This window comes from Eptatretus burgeri, chromosome 11 (assembly GCF_056783735.1).
Source record: "Eptatretus burgeri isolate ZD-2024b chromosome 11, Ebu_testis_v1, whole genome shotgun sequence".
Taxonomy (NCBI): Eukaryota; Metazoa; Chordata; class Myxini; order Myxiniformes; family Myxinidae; genus Eptatretus; species Eptatretus burgeri.
The window spans coordinates 80,061,190-80,080,826 of NC_140971.1; the positions used below are offsets into that span (position 1 = coordinate 80,061,190).

At 41.5% G+C, this 19,637-nt stretch overlaps 2 long non-coding RNA genes across 4 annotated transcripts in view; one reads left to right on the plus strand and one right to left on the minus strand.

Moving 5' to 3' along the window:
* Nucleotides 1–19,637, plus strand: part of LOC147017468 (uncharacterized) — a 131,999-nt gene that overhangs the window by 56,453 nt on the left and 55,909 nt on the right. For all 3 annotated transcript variants that reach the window (XR_015049519.1, XR_015049517.1, XR_015049518.1), the window contains exon 3: nucleotides 2,773–2,896. This is a non-coding gene — a long non-coding RNA (uncharacterized LOC147017468). The remainder of the gene's footprint in view (nucleotides 1–2,772; nucleotides 2,897–19,637) is intronic.
* LOC147017469 (uncharacterized) lies at nucleotides 1,675–5,360 on the minus strand. Its single transcript, XR_015049516.1, has 3 exons — nucleotides 4,475–5,360; nucleotides 2,710–2,832; nucleotides 1,675–2,548 (listed from the first exon to the last, which is right to left on the minus strand). It is a non-coding gene; the product is annotated as an uncharacterized LOC147017469 (long non-coding RNA).

The window sequence follows — 19,637 nt, forward strand, 5'->3', positions numbered from 1 at the left end:
TGTTTGAGAAAGGAACTGATGCAGAGTATCAGTAGTAATTTTACTTTAATGCAGTAAGTGGAATACGATTTCACTGTTTCAGAACCATTTTATTCACTTTTTTTGTACCATGCACCTCATATGGTCATTGAGATAATGAAAGCCGAATATCACGTTACTCGAGCGCAGAACAAAGTCGAAGATAGCGCGACACGAAACCACAAACTCGGAAATAATATATAAGATATATATGTATATGTGTGCGTGTATATATATATATATATATATATATATATATATATATATATATATATATATATATATATATATGGATATGTGTGTACATGTATATGTATGTATCACCAGGAGGTTGACTCAGCCTGTCATCCTTCTGAGGTCAGCGGAATGAGAACCAGTGTCCTGGTAATAGGGGCACTGCATCAGCGGCATACCTGCGCCCCTAACCAATGATGCAAGCAGCAGCCAAAAAGGCAGCACACGATGGGAACATGCTGTGTGTTAAGCAAGGAAGCAGCACATACCATTTCTAAAGTCTTTGGTATGACTCAGATGGAGTTTGAACCAACGACCTCCCAGTCTAAAAGCGGATGCTGTCTAATTATTACACTATCGACTCTGCTATTTCTCGAATCATCACACCATTAAACTTTTTATTTCCAAAATAAAACATTGGAACCCTTTCCCATCGTGCGCCACGACCAAAAAGGAAGTACGCGCTCCCTGAGTTTGGAGACCCCCTTCTCTCCCTCCTCTGCGACTCCCTCCCCTCTCTGCAAACTCACATTTCCATGGACCCCCTTCTCTACAGACCCCCTCTCCACAGACCCCTCCCTCTCGCCACGCGCGGAGCGACCATCCCGCGCCCGGCCCGCCTGGCCCGCGGCCGCGCAGCGCAAGGACGCAGCTGTCGAACCCGCGCGTCGCCGCATGCCGTTCCCAGGCATTCCGGGGCTGGGAAAACGCCTCCGCACCGTCCCCCACGCTTCCCCGACGGCGCTCGGCCTGATTAACCGCCCGCCCCTGAATGGGTCGCTAACAATCCCCCCGCGTGCTCACAATGGGACCCGCCACAATAGCCCATTTTAGGGGCGACTTTCTCCTCTAACCACCACCTCGCACGATGGGCCAATGGCCCCTCTCACCCCGAGCCCTTGGAGCGAGGTTTCGAAAGGTTCGAATGGCCCCAGCGGGGAAACAGACCGGGTAAAAGATAGGCTCCATCTCTCGCTAGTTTCTCGTTATCCCCTCGGGTTAAAGCCAAAATGAAATACATTCAGCAGCAGAGGCGTGAACCGCTCTTGGTTTACCCTGAGATGTGAGAAGCGATCGCATGGGACACCGTCCGACGGTCTCCCACGAGGCGCCACCCGATCTGTAATCTTGTCTTTCAACCCGCCTGGAAAACGTCACAAACCTGCACGCTTCTGTTCGTGCCCTTTATCAGACTATACTTCTGGGGATTTCTTTGTAACGTACGAGAGGCTTTCAAAAGATTTTTAAACCAAATTACTCAAATAGACTCACAACGAGCAAATGCCAATCCTGTACTCCCACAAGCAGTCAGTCAGGTGGATCCTCCATGCAGCAACCATAAATATGTTTGATTTACTGAGAGACATTTACATATTTCATTAAGTGGATTGGGTTTGCATTCTTCAAGCAACTATATAACTCAAATAAATCAAGAATAAGTGATTCGAGTGAGCTGTTTATTTAACATTTCAAGGTTGAGGAATTATGTAAAAAGGTCAAAATTTCAAAATATTGTTTCCATTGGTATTAGTTGCTAGGAAATTCTAATTTGTATTCTTCAAAGAGGGTTGTTCACTGAAAGAGTTAGCTGTTGTACAAGCCTTGAAAATGTATACAAAAAAAAAACATAATAAAATAACCGGGTTTGTTTTTCCTACAGCTTCCATACAGACCGCCCAACTTTTCCCCCTTAAGCCATGTCTTCATGATGGTGAAGGAGCATTGCAGGCGATCTATTAAAATGCTCATAAATGCTGTTTGACATGTACGAAGACCTGGGGTGTGTTCAGTTACCAGGTTTCTTGTAGAGTGCTTGCTAAGTGGCTTAAGCACTCAAGAAAGTGCTCCATTAAAATTGTTGATAAGGAATGGCTGGCTTGGCAAGCACGAGCTAGCTACTTAGTAACTGAACACAACCCTGCTTGCAGTCCAGTGGAGTATAACAGTCAATTTGCATCCTTTCACGAGATGATGTAATGAAGGATGCATGCCGTAATACAGGGGACACAAAACGCTGCTGTGAAACATACATTCACTATATCGTGCAGCAGGTTGTTAAAACACTGCAAATTGCACAGCCAGTGATTTTCCATTTCCAAAAAAACAAAATTCCGTTTCAGAAAAGAATTTGTTTCATGTTCTTTCTCGGGCTCTTTTCAAGACTCTTCAAAAGGGGAGGGGGCTGAAGCATGTGCCAGGGGATGGGCACAAGTAGGTCTCGCCCAGATGAGTGTCTCCGTCCCTCTTCCTTGGCGGTGCAGACGTATTTTGCACTGGGCAATGTATTTCGCCACAACTACGAATAGGGCAATGTAGAATCATGAAGTATAATAAAATCATTGTTTCTTTTGATGTTTTTAATAATTACCATTCTGTTGTTTGCCTTTACATTGCCACTGGTACATAGGACAGCAATTTTTAATTTATTCAGGGTGCTGACTGCTGAAGATAACTTGCCTACTCATTGTGAAATGCAAATACACCATGGGATCTTTAATATCCACCAACTAATGTTTGCAGATGGTACATCCTGCTGTACATCTAACCAAGGATGGTGCACAATGTGACGCAACACCCTTCCTGCAAAGCACCAATCCGACAATTTATAGTTAGGCATCAAACCAGCAGGCAAGACAGCTCAAAGGTGAGTGTGTGCACCATTCTTATATATGTATACTCTATATATAAATATTTGTATACTGTATATATAAATATATATGTATACTATATATATATATATATATATATATATATATATATATATATATATACATGTATATGTATCCTGTATATATATATATATATATATATATATATATATATATATATATACATGTATATGTATCCTGTATATATATATATATATATATATCTTCTTCTTCTTCTTCTTTCGGCTGCTCCCGTTAGGGGTCGCCATAGCGGATCATCCGTATGATCCGCATAGTGATTTGGCACATGTTTTACGCCGGATGCCCTTCCTGATGCAACCCTGGTCGCCTCTTACGACACAGGGATATGGTACACCTATTTTAACCGGGGTATACACCGGCCCAGTACACTGGTACTCATTTCGCCGATCTTGGAAGGATGACAGGCTGAGTCAAACCCCTGGTGTATTAATTCAGTGGCCCAACGGGGCTTGAACTCAGGACCTTTTGGATCCCAAGCCGCTGCCCTAACCACTGCGCCAACACACCAGGCTCCTGTGTATATATATATATATATATATATATATATATATATATATATATATATATATATATATATATATATATATATATATATATATATATATATATATATATATATATATATATATATATATATATACTGTATATACATATATATGTATGTAAATATACAGGATAATTTTTATTTATTTATTTTAATGCTTTTTTTGATGTACCATACAGAGCTTTGGTGCTGCCAAAGCAGTTCATTGTCAATGATTATACTGGGTGATTTGCTGTTGCCTTCCCATATACACTCACCTCTGAGCTGTCTCACATGGGTTTGAATCCCGACGCAGCTATAAATTGTCATCCCTGTGTTTCACAGGCAGGGCGATTCATCAATGTGTATTCCGTCCCCCGGATGGACGTTAAACTGGACGTCCCATCTGCCGGAAGTAGTTGGTGGATGTTGAAGATCCCACGGTGTCCTTCGCTAAGAGTAGGCGAGCTATCACCGGCATCATGAACAAATTCCTGCCCTAACTACTGCTGTTGGTGGAATGGCAAAACGCCCAACATGACCCTTGTCCAAGAAACTGATTCGGCAGAACCAACGCTCTGGAACAGAGTATGGTACATCGAATATGATATCAGTGCCGGATTTAGGACTGCGGAAGACCATGGGCAGTTTCGGACTGTCGAAGCCCCTCGGCAGTGATTGACTGGTCATCCTATGACAATAGCTTTCACTGCTCCCGACCTGCTACAATTTGGACTTCTGAGCATAACGCAACTATTTATCATTTAGAACACAAATCTGTATCATATAACAATTTTATTGAGTATTTTCGAATATATGCTTGGAGATACAGAAAAAGTTTCATTGACCCCCCCCCCCCCATGTTGTGGAGGCCCCTCGGCAACTTCATAGTCTGCCCTGCCCTAAATCCGGCACTTTCGGATATACTGTACACATGTAATACGGATTTAAGGTTGCTGTGGACTATACTTTATTCTCCAGAAGTGCAAGAAAGTTCATGAAACCTCACCTCTTTCTCAGGCTATTCTCCTGCACATAAACACTTGGCTTGTCGATGTGTCAGTGTCTTGAAATTCGTGAAAAAAAACCTTTGGGATGAGGAAATAGCCATTTCTGGACACCTGGTTTGACGTCTTTTCATTTTTAAAATTTATTTTCATTTTTGTATACATTGTCAAGGCTCGAATGAGAGCTAACACACAATGCACAGCAAGGGGGGGCATGAGACAAGGGGGGTGTGGGAAGGACAAAACAGTGGGGAACAGAGACATTAGGAGATCTGTGGAAGGGAGAGGGATGGGGCAGGGAACATGGGGAATACAAGATGGACATTACAGGGACTTTCAGGAAGGAAAGCAGGGAATATGAAGGAGGTGGGTTTGTGGTGGATTAACGGGGGTAGAAAAGATCGAGGATTTGGATGGGGGACGATAAGAGGTGGGGGACGTTGGGGAAGTGGGGAAAATAGGAATGAAGGTAATAGGGTGAGAATACAAATAAAAACGATCATGCACCAAGAGGGGAAGTATGGGAAGCCTCAAGGGACCCGGTAAGACAAGGTCAACTGAAAAAAAAAAACACACAAAATAGCACGATTTTTGAAACAAAAGCGATCTCGGAACACACAGTAACATGTAGGTGAGAAAATAAACAGTGAAAACGGGACAAAAATCGACTGGAAACTTAACTTTGAGAAAGTCGACAGAGACCCTGAGAGAGCCTGCCGATGCACCAAACCCAGAACCGGAAGGTGATTTTTAACCTTGACACCACCCAGATGTTCATTGGAGTGGTCCTTTTCGATGGAAATCACAAACTCACTCGTCTGGTCTTCATGTGAGATGGTTTATAACTTTCCCAACGTACGCTCGTTATAATAGCTGTGGTCACGCTTGCCATGTGAGAGTAAACATGACTGGACGATAAAGTAATGCCCTGAAATAGCATATTAGGCCGTCAGTTGGTATATTATGCATCTCACTTTGTTGTTTTACAACTCACTGGAATACCATGTGTTGGTAGTTTTCTCATGTTCAATGAATTCCACATGAATTAAACCATTAGGATACAAAACCATGATGAACACGAGAACGGCACTCGGTGGAGTGCATACCTCCACCAGGCTGAACAGTTTGCGGTTTGTATCCCACTGATGGGCTGGATCTGGATCTGAATCTGGAACTTAACCAGAACCTAACTAATTGGCTTGTCCTTGTCACCTAACTAAGTCATCCACCTAGGTTTGTCTTAATCCGTCCACAACTTTTTGAGATATCATGCTACGTATCGTTTTTGGCCCCATCTCCCAATGGTGAAGAAGCCCCAAATTAAACATTTATCACATCCGGATCTTCACTAAAATCAAATCAGTTGTTCCTTGTTTCACAGCCAACCTGTCCACCAAGTTTCATCCGAATCCGTCCATAACCCTTTGAGATATCATGCTATATATCAGTTTTAGCCCTATCTCTCAATGGTGAGGAATCACGAAAATAAATTCTAGTAGTTGGATCCGGATGCAGATCTTCACAAAAATCCAACCACTTCGACCTTGTCACACACCCAACCTGCCCACTAAGTTTCTTTTTAATCTGTCCATAACATTTTGAGATATCCTGCTCACAAACAAACAATCATCCAAACAGGGGTGAATACCTGACCTCCGTCCACCTTCGGTGGTAGAAGGAAATATCACACTTACAAGAAGTGGACAAAAAAAAGTGGAAACACATTTGTTAAATGAGTGGAAACATGGAAACACCTCATGGAATGACGACGCATGATTTCATTGTGGTGGAGTCGGAGCACCTGAACACTGACCCATGTATAATATGTGATGCTTTCTAAGTTCAAAAAAGGTATAACTCTGGAAAAAATTGACGAAACGTCCTGAAACTCGAACTTCTTCTGTAACTTATCATCATAAAGCCATGGACCAAGTTTCAGTTGAATATGATAAAGGGTGTCGGAAAAACCACAGGTGGGACGGACAGACAGAAAGCAAACCTTAGCCCCCTCCAGTGAAACCGGAAAGGGACAAATAAGGCAATTCTCTGTATGTCTGTATGTGTGTATGTATTTCCATCTGAAAATCATAGAAACAAACAAGGCTGGCCCGATCTACACCAAATTTTACACATGTGTTGGTATAGTACCCAGTCAGGTAGTAAGCACAAAGAAAAAAAAATCCCCATCCCCCCTCGCAGGGGTGGGGGAAGACGACTTGCCAATGCTCCGAAAGGGAGCGGGTATTCCTCGTCTCCAAAATGGCGATCTGTTCTATTTTCTCGTCTAATAGGTCTGGTCTCCAAAATTATCTGTTCAACACGTTTTATGTTTGTTTGAGTGGGGCATTTATTTGAGAGTGAAAATGCTCAACATTCTTGACCAATTCATGGCCCTCTTAGAACACAACTACATGATGTGTCTGCGTCAGCACATTATGCAGGCAGTCTCCTGTGCATTCCAGCTGGTTTGATGTTCTCCTTCACAAGGAACTTCATGATACACCGCTGTTTCACAGTATGTGTGACTGCTGGTCACCAGCTTGGTTTTATCCAAGATGTTTTGAGCAGCAATGATGTCACTTCCGGTGTAATGTGTTCTTGATAAGGTTATGTTGGTGCACAAAGTTTTACCTTTGAACTAATCTAACAGATGCCTAAACCATAAAATCTTTGCACAATTATTGCAGTGTGCTTCGGTTATTGCATTTACCACTGCCATCTTGACCAACCTACATTTTGACCTTTGACCTTTATTATTCAAAGTACATTTCACTCTGTACTATCCTTGACATGACTTACACCGTTAGCAAGATCCAAGGAACCTTTGTGCATGAGGAGGCCATTCGGTCCATCATGCCTGCACGACACCAACACCAGATACAAACATCAGATATTAACTATTAATAGACCAAAGATAAACACTTTATGAACGATGAGAGTTCTCCAACTCATCAAATTAACATGAGAATCGAGACAAGACTGGGTACATGCAGTGCCTTGGTCCTGACATCATCGTGATGTCGTTAATTAAAAGGGAACGAAAGAAATTATAACTAGGGAGTTTAGGGAACACCTTATCCCGTACAGTGTTCAGGTATCTATCTATAATTCCAGCAATCTCTGTGTGTGTGTGTGTCTCTCTGTTTGTCTGTTTGGCTGCGACCGCAGTTTCTCGATGACCGCCGGTCCAATCGGATTGAAACTTGCCAGGAATATTGCTGGGGACCCGCGGATGTGCCTTTTCGAGGTTTGATATTAATCGGACGAGCAGTTCCCAAGTTACGGCCATTTATCTGTCGACCAATATCTGCGAGAGAGGGGGATGGGAGAGGGAGGGATGAGAGAGGAGGGGGGAGAGGAAGGGCGAGAGGAGGGGGAGAGAGGAAGGGCGAGACTAGGGGGAATAGAGGGGGGCAAGAGAGGGGGCAAGAGAGGGGGCGAGAGAGGGGGGTGAGAGAGAGGGGGGATGAGAGTGTGGGGCAAGAGAGAGGGGGGCGAGAGAGAGGGGGCGAGAGAGGGGTGAGAGAGAGAGGGGCACATACTGGCACTCACCTACAGGCCCGCCCCTACGGGCCCATACTAGTATAATTAAATTGAAGTAAAAGAAAGATTTTAAAGGTCGGTTTACCGCCATTGAAGCAGTGTTTTACACACCACCTTCTGGAACACGTTACATTAGTTCTTCGTGCCTATTGTTTGTGTCCTTTATGACGTTCTTAAAAACAGTAAGTTTACTGTTTGGAATGATTTTTCAATTCTGTTTGACTCCAGACAGGCAGACAGAGTAAAACAATTATCTCACTCCTCTCTGCACTTGCGAGATCGGGACGAATGTTGAAATTAAGTTGTTCCTTGATCATAAACTATTAACACGGATGGACTGATGGACAGACATGGAGTAGTGAACAAATTGCTCCTTTCGCTCTGCGTGCATGGGGTAAACAATTATAATTACCATGTAGTTGTGATCAATATCTTCATTGACTTGTAGAACTGAATTTTAACTTTTGAAAAGCAAGATATTACTTCAAATCATAATTTGGAATGAAAAATTATGGATCTTGTGGAGATGGTTTTTGGTTGAAGTGGGGCAAATATTCGTGGAGGTGGGGGCGGTGTGATTAAATTATTGATCAGCTTGGTATAAATGGGGGGTAGTGAGGGGGGGTGTTGATGGAGGGGATAGTGTAAACATTGATTTTAATGAATTAATATAATTGATTGACTAATGTTGGTGGAGGGGGAGTGGAAAGATAATTATTGATCAGCGTTGATGGAGTTTGAGTGGAAATATTATCTATTTGATATTAGTAATCGATTTGTGTAATGGAGGAGTAGCTTTTCCATGAGCCTCAACACCTGGATAAAAACGGTCATCAGTATTTTTTGTCGGAATTTGTCATTTGTTCAGGGTATGGCGATAACTAGCCTACTCTTCGTTACAACCACCGTACGATCTTTAACGTCCACTAACTTTTGCTAGCAGATGGGAACACATCCACTTTAACGTCCATTCGAGGGCTTGCTTGCAAAGCACCAGCCCAAATTAATGAATGATCAATAAATTAAATAATAAATAAATAATTTTACGATTATATTTATTTCATCACAATCCCCAAGACCGTTCTGCCCATCCACACACTCAGTACATGGTATTTTGCGGACACGAGACCGATGGGAATTTCACTTGCCACGTCGGCCAGGTACACCCAAAGTTTTACAGGGAGTGTAAAGTTTCGATCAGCGTTTCGTCGTTTACACGTCCGTGGCTCCAACGTGTAACCCCCCCCCCCCCAATCCCTTCTATTTATTTAAATAGCCAGCTCGCTCGAGCGTCGCCATTAATGGGGGATCATATGAAGTGCGGTTGTGGAACCAGCACGCTTCTCATGTTAATTCGATTGTCAAATGGGCCGTGCGGGCCTGGCCTCGGGCCAGGCTGCGCACGGAGTGCCGAGAGCTGACGTCCCTACTTAAGTTATAATTGACCCTCCTTTTATTAAATCAGTTACACACAATCAATCACTGCGAGCCCTCTCGATGCAAGCGCTGCGCTGCCCGGGCAGCCGAACACACTGGACTTGTTTGGGTATGACCTCTCATACGTGACGTCATACGCCGTACGCTTGAGGAATTGGAGATCTTAAAATGGACTTGGCGATGCCGCAACGGGCTCAAATCGATATATGCCTTTGTGACGTGTTTATGACGTCACGCATTGTTGTAATGAAACGATTGTGACGGCTTGTTTTTGGCTTTGCATCTCTTATTTGCATATTACTCATGCAAATGGTATCATCGTAGAATCCTAATTAAAAGATAATTATACAGACCGATGTGTGAATTGATTTTCATCACTTCATCACTTCGGATTTTGGATCAAAAAAAAAAATCTGCTTTTAAAAACCCTCTCAACACAAACATGTGACATCATTTGTGCCTTTTTGTTTTGTGATTGATGGCGGGCGGAATTCCTTTTCTTTTCGTCCTGCGTTTTAATCAGATTTCAAAAAGCGTAATTGGCAGACATTCCTCGAAATCAAGCACGTCATTGCACTTGCACATACGAGGCGTTGTTCCATGTTTTCTCAAACAATATTCATATCCAGTTAATGTACACAGTAGGTATCCGGACGTCGTGCACGCGGGCGCCACAAAGAGGGAACGCCCCTTACCGGCTCTGTGACCCCCGAACCTCAAAACGCCAAACTCGCCATTGGACCCCCCTTATCACCCTCCCCCTCTCGTTCTGGGACCAATCATGTGAACAAGGACCAATCCAATCATGTGAGCTCGTGCATGCTCTGTGCATGGAGTTAATATAAATATGAAATATCACTTTACAAATTTAAAGCGAATTTCCGTTAAAATATGGGTACACCTATGAACTAATGTATTAAGTGAGTATCGAATATATAATGTTCTTTCTAACCACTTATTCATCTCTTCTTCTTAGTCTTTAACGGCCACAATTATTCCCATATTATTTTGGGGTTGGCTGGGGGAAGCTTGGCCCAAATCTTTCACGAACCGACTGGTCAGGCAGACTAAAGTTAGGGCACAAATTTGTAATTTGGCCATGGTGCTGGCAATAGCTCACATCCCCTTCGCGAAGGACACCGTGGGATCCTTGACGTCCACCTCACGAATGCTGGCAGACTAGACTCCCATTTAACGTCGATCCGAGGGACGGCACACACATTGATGAATCGCCCTGCCTGTGAAACACCAAGCTGATAGTTTATACCTGTGCCAGGATTAAAACCCAGGATAGACAGCTTAGAGGCGAGTGTGCGTACCTCCAGGCCATCCTGCCAGCACTCAATCACTCACTCACATGCAGTATGTGAATATTTAGTACTTTCTTGGTGGGTTAGAAAGCTGAAATTTTGCATACTAATGTAATTACAATTTAGGATTCCAGCAAAACTCACAAAACGATCTGGAAAAACAACAGTCGACCTGTGGGGCCTCGCTTTTGCTCATGGAATGTCATGTGACCAAAGACAATGGCACATCTTGTGATCTTTCACGGGCACAATCGCTCGCGGCTGTTTCTCAGTTTTATGGCGATATGATGAGAGAAGTTTCCATAGGTCTTTGTCATTTATGGACGTTGCACAGCAGTAGGAAGTCATAAACATTTATCGTTTACAAATGGTGTACAGTGGTAAGTTTTACAGTGAATATTGTTATGTTTGTGGGGGTAGATGGAGGAATTTCATAGGAAAGGTAGGATTGTATAGTGCAGAATGGTCCATGGACGGGAATGAGAAATCTTGATGTAAATTAAGTCGGGGAAACTGTGAGATTAAGATTGTTATATGTCACCACACAGGGGTGGTGCTGTGTTAACTAGGTAGGGTTTAAGGCTAGTTTCCCCAGTATGTGATTGCCCCCTATGACCTTTTTCGACACAACAACAACAACAACAACAACAGTCTACCCGGTAGCTGAAGAATTGTCTTGTGTGAATGTGCCACATACAGAGGGTGATGCATTGTAATAAATAGTTAGGATTTAAGGTAAAGAATCATACGTATAACCTCTTATATGTTCCACCGGATGAGGCACCAAGGTGAGGCCGAAGCAAAGAGAGAGGAGGGACTTCAAAAGGGGCGGCACTGTCCAGAGAGTGAGGGGAGGAGCTGTTTGTCATTGCCTGAGGGGTGGAGCCTTGGATCGCATCCCAAGTGGCCGAACGAGCAGAGTTCGTCTTTCCGGAGGGATGGAGTTTTTGTTGCCTCAAGAAGGCGGAGTTTCTGGCACCTTTGGCGAGAACTTGTGAGAGCTTGCAAGAGCCAGGAGAGTTGGAGTCATCTCAGAAGAGTTGGTTGGGTGCAAAGCAAGAGAAGGAGAGGAGAGATTGTGCCAAAAAGAGAGAAGGAGATTGTGGAAAGTAAACGGTTGCTCTGTCTTTTGTGCCTGCCTGCCTGCCTTCCTTCTTGTGTGCCCTCCTTCTTGTGTGCCTGCCTTCTCCTGTTCCTGCTCTTGATGTTGCCCCCATGCCTGGTGTTGGCTTAATGGTCAGGGGGGTGGGCTTGGGATCCTAGGATCCTGAGTTCAAATCCCCCTCGGCTGTTGAATTAATACCAGTTGTGGTTGACTCAGCCTGTCATCCTTCCGAGGTCGGCAAAATGAGTGCCAGCTTGCTGGTATCCTGTGTCGAAGTGGCGATCTGTCCAGGATTGTGCCGAATAGCCAAGGAGACTGCTTAGGCAGCACCAACACTCTGCACAGAGTATGGTCCCAATGGATGGATGGAAGGATGTTGCCCCCATTCGTTGTGCCTGCTTCATCATACCTGTTCCTGCTTGAGGAACCTTCATCATCCTACCCAGGTGTTTCATCACCTGCCTTATCACCTGTTCATCTCTTCAGCCTGTGGACCTGCTCCCTCCTCATCCACCAGCAGAGCTGAGGCCTCATTTGGGTTTTCTCGTTCCCCATCCTTGTCTGTGCTTGAATCCAGCGTGTGGTGCCATAGGATTCGTTGTCTCATTGTATATAATTATTTATCGATTCCATGTTCCCCCATTCTTCCACACCTCAGCCCGTCGTCGTCTGCCCCATCGCAATCACCATTTAATTCCCTGTTATTTGTTCGGGAAATAAACCCATTGCAGTCGGGTCAAAATACCACCTGACCCACAACAAATTGCAACAAAAGGTTTTTTTAGTGGTTTTCATTCCTACTGGATATACTGATCAACAGAAAAAAAGTCTACCAAAATCTGACATCCGGAAATGGGTTAAAACTGTAATTTTCAAGATGGCTGCCACCGGGCTTTGAAATAACTAAAACACCTATAACTTCTTCAATAATTGTGATAAAAACACAATTGTTGGTTCTGGTCCATGGTTTTAATCGATCAGCAATCCACTGGTATCAATAAAATTTCGATCTGATCAGTATTTAACATGAAATCCAAGATGGCGGCAAAATTCAAGAGTGCAAAAATCAATAAATTTTCCATCTGAACCAAAATCACTGATCACCTGGTGCCACTGAAACATTTATTTGTGAACATTACATAATGGCACTTTAGGTTACAATTTCAGTCATCACTGTCCTCTAGTTCCTCAGAGGCTTGATTTAGTGGATTGTCACAAAACGTCACTTGGCATGATCCACATGCAGACGTACACGGAAGCCCATTCTTTCTGCAGCTGCAACGGGGTGTGTCACAAGCTGTGGTGCAGTTGCAGTGTATCATCTTCAGAAGAGTGTCTGGTGCAGCATTCATGGCAGTCATGATAGGTCCAAATCGATTGTCTTCAAGTCCCCAGCCCCAGTCCAGAGGATCGAGGTCACCCTCCATCCCCATCCCAACCATGACCTGGTAGTACACTCTCAGCCAATGAAACTTGGTGGCAGATTCTGTTGGGGGAAGACATTCAGGTGTAATGAAAGACGTAGCAGCAGCGACCTTCTTTGTGAATATCTTGTAACGCATGGCTGCCAGAGAACTTGTGCTCTCCCCACCAAATATAACGGCCATCGCTTGGCTGCCAAGTTTCTTTATTTCAGCGTGGCTGACGCCTCTCGAAGTGAATGTATCTGCACACAAATAGAGGCCTTGATCATCTTCCACGAGTTTCTGAAAGACTGATTTTTTTCCCAATGCCATACACACGAGATGTTGAATCACATCCTGTGAAGGCGTGCAGGAATGATAGTTGAGTGCACAACTTATTCCCAAGAAGATGCTTCATCCGATTGATGTGATATACTTTCAGATTGCTTCTTGACTGGTTGTCTGATCTGAAATATAGTGGTTTTCCATGTGGTATACAGTAATGGAGCAAAAGCATCAACAAATCTGTGTCCTCTCCAATTAGTGTGGTGGAATGCAGAATTGTGCTGTTTACGGATGTCTTGGCAATGTCCACATCAGCGTCCCCTTCTGCCTGAATATCTGTGCACCCCACTTTCTTCAGCTGATCACCTATTAAGGTGATTAGCTGTTGCTTGTTACTGCCGACAGATAGGAATTCATCTCTCTTTCCGTCAAATTCAGTTTCTCCGGTGAAGTTCACAGTCAGATAGCTGTTGGCTTGTCCCCGTCTCTGCTAAGTGGTATCCTTTATCGAAGGGTCTGCACCATAGCCATCAAAGACAACAGTTGCTGTCCCATAGTGTTTTGTTGTGAAGTCTGCATATGCTCTGGCTATTTTGCCATATGTATCTCCCTTCTTCCACTTAAGCTTGTGCAGCAAGGATCCACCATCAAGAACATACCTTTCAGTCTTAAGGTGTGCTGAAGGTGTGGTGTCAGGTACTCCTTCACATGCCAGTACCTTGGTACAGTGGTCATTGACGGCTTGAGCGAGTTGAGGTTTGTCAGCCTTCCTCAAGATCTTGTTGTCCTCAAAGAGGGATGGAGGGTATGGACTGAGCTCAAAACTCATCACGTCCTCAAGTGACAAATCACCTATCTGGGATACCACCAGGAATCGCTGGAATAGCACACTGGTATACTTAGCTCTCACACAAGCCTCGACAAGGTATACAAAAAAAGGGTGATTATGTTGTGATCTACATTGTCACTGGCAGACAACACTGATAGGTCAATTATGCCTGTTTCTTCAATTAGCAAATCGGGTGTGACACAGCTTGCCGCATTCTTTTCAAACCGCAGTACTTCACCATATGACTAGCCGTACCCCATATTACACAGGGTTTCCACAAGGAATTTTGACCGATATATGTGATGGACCTGCACAGCGAGACTAATCTGGAGTGGTGCAATGACAGCCCGAGGTCTCACTGCTTGTACAATGGCTTGTCCAATACTTGCCACTTTACGTTGCATGTTTTTTTCCAACGAACAGACTATTCAACATATTTCAAAGTGTATCTGGAAGGGATGCCAGTGCAGAGTCAAGTTCAAGTTCTTCTGATTTTGGGTAGTGATCAGTAACAGATGGTACACCGTTCTTGATATCACTCTTGATCAGCCTTGCTGCCGTCTCAATTATGGCCTTCTTTTGTGCCTCTTTATCTCCTTCTCGCTGTGCTTCTTTGTTGAATGACTGGAGTATGTGTGATGTTTTCTATCTGAATGTAACTATGTCATTTACGCCCTCTCCTTCAGCAATATAAATGGAGTCCCCATATCTTTCCTTCATTTTCTTCTTCAGATAGTAGTTGGTGTATGGAAGAGAATTTTCATCCATAAGAAACTCTTCCATTTTGCCACGAAGGCACAAAGCAGTCATCTGTTCCTCATCGTTCATCTCAAGATATGAACACATTCTGGAGAATGACTGCTCTTGATCACTATCTATCGGACGTCCAGATTTCCTACTTGTTGAATCTGGTCCACTCCGGAAGTGCAGTGGTACATCACGCCCAGTGCGGAAATGGACACTGCACTGATGATGATATATGCAGTCAGCTGCATGAAGATCTCCACCATAGTACTCAATCCGCCCTTTCACTGTGAATGACCAATCATCGGACCGATTCTCACAGCACTCCAGAATGGTTTTGGCAGTCGTCAGTCTTGACATGACTGTAGTCAAAACTTTCAAGGTCCACTGTGGTCCCACAGAACAAGCAGTCAGATTTGCTGTTGAAAGGCCCGGTCAACACACGTGAACTTCGCTTCCTGGACGGTTTGGATGGTCCTTGTTTCTTCTTTTGATTCAGGATGTCATGTTGATTTATATACCGTTTACGACAGTCTGTGTGTATGCCTTGCATCCAGCCGCCACATAAACATCGTCACCTCTCAGAACACTGGCTGCATTGATGCCATCAGCGCCCTTCTGACGAATTTGCACAATGTCACTTCCATCCTCAAGCTTCTCCTTGAAAATTGAACACCGATCTTCGTGCATCTCAGGAGCACTCATTCTTCAAACCTGAAACACAGAAAACAAAACATTCAGGGAAAGAGCATTCGAAGAAAGGCATATGCTACTCAATCAGAGCTAGGGACATTCCCCTGACATGTAATACATCACATATAATTACTGGTAAGAGAAGACTGAAAACCCTTTTGTTAGAATTTGATAAATGTTGGGTGATTGCCTAACAGAGGTTTGATTATATAGAGACAATTTATTGATTTTATGCCCTTCATATTTTGTCGCCATCTTGGATTTCAGTTAAATACTGATCAGATCTAAATTATATTGACACCAGTGGATTGCTGATCCATTAAAACCATGGACCAGAACCAGCAATTATGTTTTTATCACAATTATTGAAGAAGTTATAGCTGTTTTAGTTATTTCAAAGCCTGTGGTGGCCATCTTGAAAATGACTGTTTTAACCCATTTCCGGATGTCAGATTTTGGTAGACTTTTTTTCGTTTGATCAGTATATCCAGTAGGAATGAAAACCACTGAAAAACCTTTTGTTGCAATTTGTTTTGGGTTTGGTGGTTGTTTGTCATAAATTGACCCATCCATTCACCCCATAGAATATCACACATATATTCATCAGGATTTCTTGTTATTCCTACATCCAAAATAATTTTTTTTACAACAGGAAACCAATAAAATTTCTTCTGATTTTCTAAAAGAGCCTTGCGTTTTCTTAACTTTAATTTTTTTCATTATTTAACATTTTAATTAAATCCAAAGTTGTTGGTTTATTAACATCAGTTCAAAGCCAATCTTTTATTGAAAATACCTCATTCTTATGTTGTAGAACATATTTATTAAAATACCGAATACCCTTTTCTTGAAGGTATGTTTGGACACAGAAATGATAATTTTCTTGAAGTCTACTTGCTGTCATTTATGTATGAGAAATATATGACAGATTCATATAATGACAGGAAATACCTCGCCATCTTCCCATAGTTAAATCATTTTGTATTTCCTTCCTTATTATACATATATATATATATATATATATATATATATATATATATATATATATATATATATATATAATCCTGTTCTTTGTGTTTTCATGACATAAACTATGGCAAAACCATTATTGATTTTACCCTTATTAAATTCTTTTATTTGTTGTTTGCTAATCGTGCTTCCACAAAACTCATTCTCGGCACCAAGTGGATAATATTCTTCCTTATGAGACTGATTTAATTGTTCCAGGTCTTCTAGGTTAATTTTAAATGACCAATTATACCCTAAATCATTCATATCATATCCCCATTGTTCTATTCTCACACAAACGATACGCCCTTCTTTATAAAATTTTATTTTAATTGGAACTGTGAATTCTGTATGACCTGGAGATAAAATCAACACTTCTGTATCTTTGGAAAACACAGCCATTTTATTTAAGGATATATATTGTGATAAATCACTTAATCTCACCAAGTCATTTGCATCAGTCAGGCTTGGATAATTTATAAATTTATAAGCATTTTTCATATTAATATTTTTTGCTATACTATATTTCTGTCATTCAGCCTGTGCCTTTGTGTAATAATTTGATAAATCAATATCCAGTTCTTCGGATACACCAAAGATAGAACCATCTTTACCAACATAAGTCATTTATATTAGATTAAAAATAATGTCATAAAAAATTTATTTTTGTTGAGTTGAAATCACACATAAAGACATAATTGACCACAACACTTGAATTTAATTCTTGGACTTGAAATGTTTGATAAACACCATTCTGTAAGAATTTTATTGCTTCAACAGGTGGTGGAAGACCAAAACTATCAAAATAATATTTGTCTTGACCATTAAAAATACAAACCCAATGAGAACCGTTCCCATTATTATCTTCAAAGTTCATAATAATATTCTTTGTATGTATAGACACATTTGTTAATTCATCTCTCATACAAATAACCACATTATGAATTTTTAATTTCTTACAATATTCGATAAGTTCTAAATTTGATATTGTATTCTTTCTAAATTCTTTAAACCACTCATCAATGCTCATTTATTTATGAGAAAGATATAATCCATTACCCCTTTTAGTTAATTTTACACCTGCTTGTGCGATCGAAGAAAGTTGGCACTTTTCTTTGCCAACCCTAGTTGGCACTTTACGACTCATTTATTTCTCAAAAAAATTATGAGACTCATCATAACACCATTATCTTTATTACTCCGTAATTCTGTTTCTTCCAAAAGCAAACAAGATGTATCAACTTCTTCACTCTCTCCTCTTTCAATGTATAGGGAAGTATCCACTCAATTGGACTTCATAGTTTCCTTTTGAGCACTCAGGTCAATCGCATAGATTGTATACAGACTTTTAAATGCTGTCATATCCAAAATAGGTTATTTATTTCCATTGCTTTCACACACCTTTTGGTAAGACTTGTATGCTTCAGCATAATCATTTTCCCAATTAATTTCCAATCTATCTCGTGGATAAAATGTTCCATCTCGAGAAATGTGAAGTCGTTTCACCTCAGCATTATCACTCAATGCATTATTCTTATCAGTAGCTGTATCACCATTTGGTTTTTTTTAAAATGAGCCACAGATATCGTGGCTTTCCTTCCAGAACACCCAAATTCCATGTGTAAGTGGTTTGGTTCAGTTTAACGTGTTGGCATCTTCTTTTAAGATATGATACATTGAGTGGTTTCTTTGAGTTAAGTCTTCTATTCAACATCTCTTCTATTTTTAAGATTAGGAGTATATTCATAATCTACCAACTAATTTCATCAATAACAAATTTATTCTGATCAGCAAAAGCATTAGCCACACCAAAAAGCAATCTTTTTTCATTATCAATCCTTTGCAGTTAAAATCTAATTTTAAGACCATACAGAACTTTATCATGATCACAAAATCCAAATATACCTTTAAGAGGAACTGCCACAGTAAAACTATTACCTGATTTTCTATCATCATTATACATTCCTTTCCATTGACTATATCCAGGGTCTGTATTTGTTCCCGTTGACATATCAGGAATAAAACCTTCGACAGCCCCCTTTCCCATTCTATCACCAAATGAATATAGTGTAAATTTCATCATTTCAGATGCAGCGGAGACTTAATCAACCGCTTCAACTTCTTGTGTTCCAATGAACAAACGAACACTATCAAACATTTTCCAGAAGAAATCCTTTATGTGTGTAGCGTTTGTGTGAGTTGCAGCCTTAGTGAATGTAAATTTACACAACAAGAAACTTTCGGCGAGATTCAAATAAGTTTGTTGATTATTCATTTCAAAACTTTTTGTTCTATTTGCATTCCAGTCTGTTCCAGTTATTGCATTTACCTTGAAGTAGTCTTCTTTGTTCGTCGAGTTTGAGATGACAATGGTATCATCCAAATCATAGATACTATCAATTGCTTCCATACTTGTATTTATTTCGGAAAAAAAGATGTTAAAACTTTTGAAACCCTGACCGGAGTATTTGAATTATTTTCTGTCGTTCTTGGGGAGACAACTGAGTTTTGCCTTTCTTAATTTCTTTTATTGCTTGTAATTTATGAGATTCCTTTTGGGCATCTTTTATACTCTTTATAGCACCCGCAACATTTCCCACAGCAAAAGCAGTTGAACCAATTAGGTATTTATGTTTAAGAATCGTTGAACCTATACCCATTAGAGTATCAATTATCCCATCTCCTTTTTTTTCAAAATCGATGTCCAACACCCCTTTGTCTCTTCGGTTTATAGTATCTTCTACCAAGATGAATACCTTCATCCTTGAAGTATGGGGAAAGGAACATCCCATCCCCTGTAATTATTTT